The sequence below is a fragment of the Salmo salar genome, unplaced genomic scaffold (genome assembly GCF_905237065.1).
Source record: "Salmo salar unplaced genomic scaffold, Ssal_v3.1, whole genome shotgun sequence".
Classification (NCBI taxonomy): domain Eukaryota; kingdom Metazoa; phylum Chordata; class Actinopteri; order Salmoniformes; family Salmonidae; genus Salmo; species Salmo salar.
The window spans coordinates 215,032-223,459 of NW_025549166.1; the positions used below are offsets into that span (position 1 = coordinate 215,032).

The following is an 8,428-nucleotide window of genomic DNA, read 5'->3' on the forward strand; positions in this document are numbered from 1 at the left end:
TAAACAGGCCGAATGAAACTACTTCCTTAGCGCTGTGACAGACTCTGTTAAACAGGCCAAATGAAACTACTTCCTTAGCGCTATGACAGACTCTGTTAAACAGGCCAAATGAAACTACTTCCTTAGCGCTGTGACAGACTGTGTTAAACAGGCCAAATGAAACTACTTCCTTAGCGCTGTGACAGACTCTGTTAAACAGGCCGAATGAAACTACTTCCTTAGCGCTGTGACAGACTCTGTTAAACAGGCCGAATGAAACTACTTCCTTAGCGCTGTGACAGACTCTGTTAAACAGGCCAAATGAAACTACTTCCTTAGCGCTATGACAGACTCTGTTAAACAGGCCGAATGAAACTACTTCCTTAGCGCTATGACAGACTCTGTTAAACAGGCCGAATGAAACTACTTCCTTAGCGCTGTGACAGACTCTGTTAAACAGGCCGAATGAAACTACTTCCTTAGCGCTGTGACAGACTGTGTTAAACAGGCCAAATGAAACTACTTCCTTAGCGCTGTGACAGACTCTGTTAAACAGGCCGAATGAAACTACTTCCTTAGCGCTGTGACAGACTCTGTTAAACAGGCCAAATGAAACTACTTCCTTAGCGCTGTGACAGACTCTGTTAAACAGGCCGAATGAAACTACTTCCTTAGCGCTATGACAGACTGTGTTAAACAGGCCAAATGAAACTACTTCCTTAGCGCTGTGACAGACTCTGTTAAACAGGCCAAATGAAACTACTTCCTTAGCGCTGTGACAGACTCTGTTAAACAGGCCAAATGAAACTACTTCCTTAGCACTATGACAGACTCTGTATACATATACCATTTTTTCTGAAGAGGTGCGAGGGAACAGTTGTTGTGGGGGCTAAGTGCCTTGCTCAAGAGCACAACAGCAGGACAATGGCATCTAGGATTTGATACCAGCAACCCTCTGGTTGCCGGTTCACGTCCCGCCAGATTTTTCCAGTCAGACACAGGATTCGAACTGACAACCCTCCCGCTGCTGGCAAATCTCGCTAACCGCTAGGCTACCTGCCGCCCCGGTTATTTCTCAATTAGATTCATTTGGATAAATAATAAATTAATGACATTGATTAATTGATCCATTAATTAAATAATTATGAATACAAATTTAATAATTACAGAGATTTTTTTATATATATATATATATATATAAAAATGTAAAATAAAAATGGCAACCTACCACTTCCTGGTGGGCTGGGTGGGAGGAGCTCAGGCAGGGGTGATTGACAGGTGATGGTGGTTCCCTTGACGATGGCTGGCTGAGGGGGAGGGTTCCGAAGGAGCAGGATAGAGACTCCTCCTCTGACAGGGTGGGCAGCTGGGCTACTGTTAGAGACACCTGGCATAGAGATCTATATATTATATTATATATATATATTTTTATAAGCATTTTAAAGGTTTATTGGGACAGATAGAGAGTGGGGGAGAGACATACAGGTAGGTGTGGAGGGATTAATAAATACATTTACTGCAGGACCAGCTCAGACATTACCCACTAGACATTACCCACTAGACATTACTCACTAGACCAGCCCAGACATTACCCCCTAAACCAGCCCAGACATTACCCCTAAACCAGCCCAGACATTACCCCCTAGACATTACCCACTACACATTACCCACTAGACATTACCCCATATACCAACCCCGGACATTACCCCTAAACCAGCCCAGACATTACCCACTAGACATTACCCACTAGACATTACCCCCTAAACCAGCCCAGACATTACCCACTAGACATTACCCACTAGACATTACCCCCTAAACCAGCCCAGACATTACCCACTAGACATTACCCACTAGACATTACCCCATATACCAACCCCGGACATTACCCCCTAAACCAGCCCAGACATTACCCACTAGACATTACCCACTAGACATTACCCCCTAAACCAACCCTGACATTACCCACTAGACATTACCCACTAGACCAGCCCAGACATTACCCCCTAGACATTACCCACTAGACATTACCCACTAGACCAGCCCAGACATTACCCCCTAGACATTACCCACTAGACATTACCCCCTAGACCAGCCCAGAGATTACCCCCTAAACCAGCCCAGACATTACCCACTAGACCAGCCCAGACATTACCCCCTAGACATTACCCACTAGACATTACCCACTAGACATTACCCCATATACCAACCCCGGACATTACCCCTAAACCAGCCCAGACATTACCCACTAGACATTACCCACTAGACATTACCCCTAAACCAGCCCAGACATTACCCCCTAGACATTACCCACTAGACATTACCCCTAAACCAGCCCAGACATTACCCACTAGACATTACCCACTAGACATTACCCCCTAGACCAGCCCAGACATTACCCCTAAACCAGCCCAGACATTACCCACTAGACATTACCCACTAGACATTACCCACTAGACATTCACCCTAAACCAGCCCAGACATTACCCCTAAACCAGCCCAGACATTACCGACTAGACATTACCCACTAGACATTACCCACTAGACATTACCCACTAGACATTACCCCCTAAACCAGCCCAGACATTACCCCCTAGACATTACCCACTAGACATTACCCCCTAAACCAGCCCAGACATTACCCACTAGACATTACCCACTAGACATTACCCCCTAGACCAGCCCAGACATTACCCCTAAACCAGCCCAGACATTACCCACTAGACATTACCCACTAGACATTACCCACTAGACATTCACCCTAAACCAGCCCAGACATTACCCCTAAACCAGCCCAGACATTACCGACTAGACATTACCCACTAGACATTACCCACTAGACATTACCCACTAGACATTCACCCTAAACCAGCCCAGACATTACCCCCTAAACCAGCCCAGACATTACCCCTAAACCAGCCCAGACATTACCGACTAGACATTACCCACTAGACATTACCCCCTAAACCAGCCCAGACATTACCCCTAAACCAGCCCAGACATTACCCACTAGACATTCACCCTAAACCAGCCCAGACATTACCCCCTAGACCAGCCCAGACATTACCCAGTAAACCAGCCCAGACATTACACCCTAGACATTACCCACTAGACATTACCCCCTACACCAGCCCAGACATTACCCCCTAAACCAGCCCAGACATTACCCCCTAGACCAGCCCAGACATTACCCCCTAGACCAGCCCAGACATTACCCAGTAAACCAGCCCAGACATTACCCCTAAACCAGCCCAGACATTACCCACTAGACATTACCCACTAGACATTACCCACTAGACATTACCCCCTACACCAGCCCAGACATTACCCCTAAACCAGCCCAGACATTACCCCCCAGACCAACCCAGACATTACCCACTAGACATTACCCACTAGACCAACCCAGACATTACCCCCTAAACCAGCCCAGACATTACCCCCTAGACCAGCCCAGACATTACCCCCTAGACCAGCCCAGACATTACCCACTAGACATTACCCCCTAAACCAGCCCAGACATTACCCACTAGACATTACCCCCTAAACCAACCCAGACATTACCCACTAGACCAGCCCAGACATTACCCCTAAACCAGCCCAGACATTACCCCCTAAACCAGCCCAGACATTACCCACTAGACATTACCCCTAAACCAGCCCAGACATTACCCACTAGACATTACCCCTAAACCAGCCCAGACATTACCCACTAGACATTACCCCCTAAACCAACCCAGACATTACCCACTAGACCAGCCCAGACATTACCCCTAAACCAGCCCAGACATTACCCACTAGACATTACCCCTAAACCAGCCCAGACATTACCCCTAGACCAGCCCAGACATTACCCACTAGACATTACCCACTAGACCGGCCCAGACATTACCCCCTAGACCAGCCCAGACATTACCCACTAGACATTACCCACTAGACCAGCCCAGACATTACCCACTAGACCAGCCCAGACATTACCCCCTAAACATTACCCACTAGACATTACCCCTAGACCAGTCCAGACATTACCCCTAAACCAGCCCAGACATTACCCCTAAACCAGCCCAGACATTACCCACTAGACCAGTCCAGACATTACCCATTAGACATTACCCACTAGACCAGCCCAGACATTACCCACTAGATATTACCTCCTAGACCAGCCCAGACATTACCCCCTAGACCAGCCCAGACATTACCCCCAGACATTACCCACTAGATATTACCCCCTAGACCAGCCCAGACATTACCCCCTAGACATTACCCCCTAGACCAGCCCAGACATTACCCCCTAGACATTACCCCCTAGACCAGCCCAGACATTACCCCTAGACATTACCCACTAGACCAGCCCAGACATTACCCATAGACCAGCCCAGACATTACCCCCTAAACCAGTGCAGACACCTCCACTGAGTTACTCCACCATGTCTCCTCCAACAGATCTGTCACACAATGTTTGTAGATATCCTCTATGTAAATACTGCCCCCTAACCCTAACAGGATATACTATACTGTTGAAGATCTGTAACCCACCTGAGTCTCCTCCTCTCTGCTCTGGATGACAGGCGTTAGGCTCTGGACAGTCACACACTGGTTGGCAGGCTGGTTGGCAGGCTGGCAGCTCCACAGCCAGTGGTTGGCCTGGCCCTCACGACTACACTCCAGTCTACGAGTGCATCTGCGTCAGCAGTATAAACACAGGTTAACATGGAAACGTGTGACAGAGGAAACGGCGGGTATAAACACAGGTTATAAACACGGGTATAAACACAGTAGTCACACCTGGCTGAAAGTGGAGGAGAGATGGACTTCATCACTACTTGTATTTGTAAGTGTTAACATGTTGAATGCCCCAAGCTGTCTGTTTAAACTACTGGCACACAGCTCAGACACCCATACATACCCCACAAGACATGCCACCAGAGGTCTGTTTAAACTACTGGCACACAGCTCAGACACCCATCCATACCCCACAAGACATGCCACCAGAGGTCTGTTTAAACAACTGGCACACAGATCAGACACCCATCCATACCCCACAAGACATGTCACCAGAGGTCTGTTTAAACTGACTGGCATACAGCTCAGACACCCATACATACCCCACAAGACATGCCACCAGAGGTCTGTTTAAACTACTGGCACACAGCTCAGACACCCATCCATACCCCACAAGACATGCCACCAGAGGTCTGTTTAAACTACTGGCACACAGCTCAAACACCCATACATACCCCACAAGACATGCCAACAGAGGTCTGCTTAAACTACTGGCACACAGCTCAGACACCCATACATACCCCACAAGACATGCCACCAGAGGTCTGTTTAAACTGACTGGCACACAGCTCAGACACCCATACATACCCCACAAGACATGCCACCAGAGGTCTGTTTAAACTGACTGGCACACAGCTCAGACACCCATACATACCCCACAAGACATGCCACCAGAGGTCTGTTTAAACTGACTGGCACACAGCTCAGACACCCATCCATACCCCACAAGACATGCCACCAGAGGTCTCTTCACAGTCCCCAAGTCCAGAACAGACTATGGGAGGAGCACAGTACTATATAGAGCCATGACTACATGGAACTCTTTTCCACATCAGGTAACTGATGCAGCAGTAGAATCAGATTTAAAAAACAGATGAAAATACACCTTATGGAACAGCGGGGACTGTGAAGAGACACAAACACAGACACACGATAACATATGCACCGCTGGACCCCAGGAAGAGTAGCTGCTGCCTTGACAGGAACTAATGGGGATCCATAATAAACCCCAGGAAGAGTAGCTGCTGCCTTGGCAGGAACTAATGGGGATCCATAATAATCCCCAGGAAGAGTAGCTGCTGCCTTGACAGGAACTAATGGGGATCCATAATAAACCCCAGGAAGAGTAGCTGCTGCCTTGGCAGGAACTAATGGGGATCCATAATAAACCCCAGGAAGAGTAGCTGCTGCCTTGGCAGGAACTAATGGGGATCCATAATAAACCCCAGGAAGAGTAGCTGCTGCCTTGGCAGGAACTAATGGGGATCCATAATAAACCCCAGGAAGAGTAGCTGCTGCCTTGGCAGGAACTAATGGGGATCCATAATAAACCCCAGGAAGAGTAGCTGCTGCCTTGGCAGGAACTAATGGGGATCCATAATAAACCCCAGGAAGAGTAGCTGCTGCCTTGGCAGGAACTAATGGGGATCCATAATAAACCCCAGGAAGAGTAGCTGCTGCCTTGGCAGGAACTAATGGGGATCCATAATAAAACCCAGGAAGAGTAGCTGCTGCCTTGGCAGGAACTAATGGGGATCCATAATAAACCCCAGGAAGAGTAGCTGCTGCCTTGGCAGGAACTAATGGGGATCCATAATAAAACCCAGGAAGAGTAGCTGCTGCCTTGACAGGAACTAATGGGGATCCATAATAAACCCCAGGAAGAGTAGCTGCTGCCTTGGCAGGAACTAATGGGGATCCATAATAAACCCCAGGAAGAGTAGCTGCTGCCTTGACAGGAACTAATGGGGATCCATAATAAACCCCAGGAAGAGTAGCTGCTGCCTTGGCAGGAACTAATGGGGATCCATAATAAACCCCAGGAAGAGTAGCTGCTGCCTTGGCAGGAACTAATGGGGATCCATAATAAACCCCAGGAAGAGTAGCTGCTGCCTTGGCAGGAACTAATGGGGATCCATAATAAACCCCAGGAAGAGTAGCTGCAGCCTTGGCAGGAACTAATGGGGATCCATAATAAACCCCAGGAAGAGTAGCTGCTGCCTTGGCAGGAACTAACGGGGATCCATAATAAACCCCAGGAAGAGTAGCTGCAGCCTTGGCAGGAACTAATGGGGATCCATAATAAACCCCAGGAAGAGTAGCTGCTGCCTTGGCAGGAACTAATGGGGATCCATAATAAACCCCAGGAAGAAGAGCTGCAGCCTTGGCAGGAACTAATGGGGATCCATAATAAACCCCAGGAAGAGTAGCTGCAGCCTTGGCAGGAACTAATGGGGATCCATAATAAACCCCAGGAAGAGTAGCTGCTGCCTTGGCAGGAACTAATGGGCATCCATAATAAACCCCAGGAAGAGTAGCTGCTGCCTTGGCAGGAACTAATGGGGATCCATACTAAACCCCAGGAAGAGTAGCTGCTGCCTTGACAGGAACTAATGGGGGTCCATAATAAACCCCAGGAAGAGTAGCTGCTGCCTTGGCAGGAACTAATGGGGATCCATAATAAACCCCAGGAAGAGTAGCTGCTGCCTTGGCAGGAACTAATGGGGATCCATAATAAACCCCAGGAAGAGTAGCTGCTGCCTTGGCAGGAACTAATGGGGATCCATAATAAACCCCAGGAAGAGTAGCTGCTGCCTTGACAGGAACTAATGTGGATCCATAATAAACCCCAGGAAGAGTAGCTGCTGCCTTGACAGGAACTAATGGGGATCCATAATAAACCCCAGGAAGAGTAGCTGCTGCCTTGGCAGGAACTAATGGGGATCCATAATAAACCCCAGGAAGAGTAGCTGCTGCCTTGGCAGGAACTAACGGGGATCCATAATAAACCCCAGGAAGAGTAGCTGCTGCCTTGACAGGAACTAATGGGGATCCATAATAAACCCCAGGAACTAATGAGGATCCATAATAAACCCCAGGAACTAATGGGGATCCATAATAAACCCCAGGAACTAACGGGGATCCATAATAAACCCCAGGAACTAACGGGGATCCGTAATAAACCCCAGGAACTAATGGGGATCCATAATAAACCCCAGGAACTAATGGGGATCCATAATAAACCCCAGGAAGAGTAGCTGTGTACCTTCCCTCCAGGACGCACCAGCCACAGTAAGGATCTCTGACAGACAGACAGGACTGGCAGTCAGGCTGCTGTTCACACTGAGATACAGCCACCTTGGACACCTGGAGAGAGAGAGAGAGAGAGAGAGAGAGAGAGAGAGAGAGAGAGAGAGAGAGTTAGAAAGAGAGGGAAAGAGAAAGAGGGAGGGGGAAGAGAGAGAGGGAGGGGGAGAGAGAGAGAGTAGAGAGAGAGAGAGAGAGAGAGAGAGAGAGAGAGAGAGAGAGAGAGAGAGAGAAAGAGCAAGAGAGAGAGAGACATTAGGTATATTATCCACATGGATAAGGGGATTAGAGTCTAGGGGTAGTGGCTAGGGGCTAGAGTCTAGGGGTAGTGGCTAGGGGATAGAGTCTAGGGGTAGTGGCTAGGGGATAGTTTCTAGGGGTAGTGGCTATGGGATTAGAGTCTAGGGGTAGTGGCTAGGGGATAGAGTCTAGGGGTAGTGGCTAGGGGATAGAGTCTAGGGGTAGTGGCTAGGGGATAGAGTCTAGGGGTAGTGGCTAGGGGTTAGAGTCTAGGGGTAGTGGCTGGGGATAGAGTCTAGGGGTAGTGGCTGGGGATAGAGTCTAGGGGTAGTGGCTAGGGGATATA

The 8,428-nt window shown here is 48.7% G+C and overlaps 1 pseudogene; it reads right to left on the bottom strand.

The window, feature by feature from the left end:
• The window catches only part of LOC106591113 (plexin-B1-like), a 91,780-nt pseudogene extending 83,876 nt beyond the window's left edge, over positions 1–7,904 (bottom strand).
• Between the last annotated feature and the right edge of the window lie 524 nt (positions 7,905–8,428).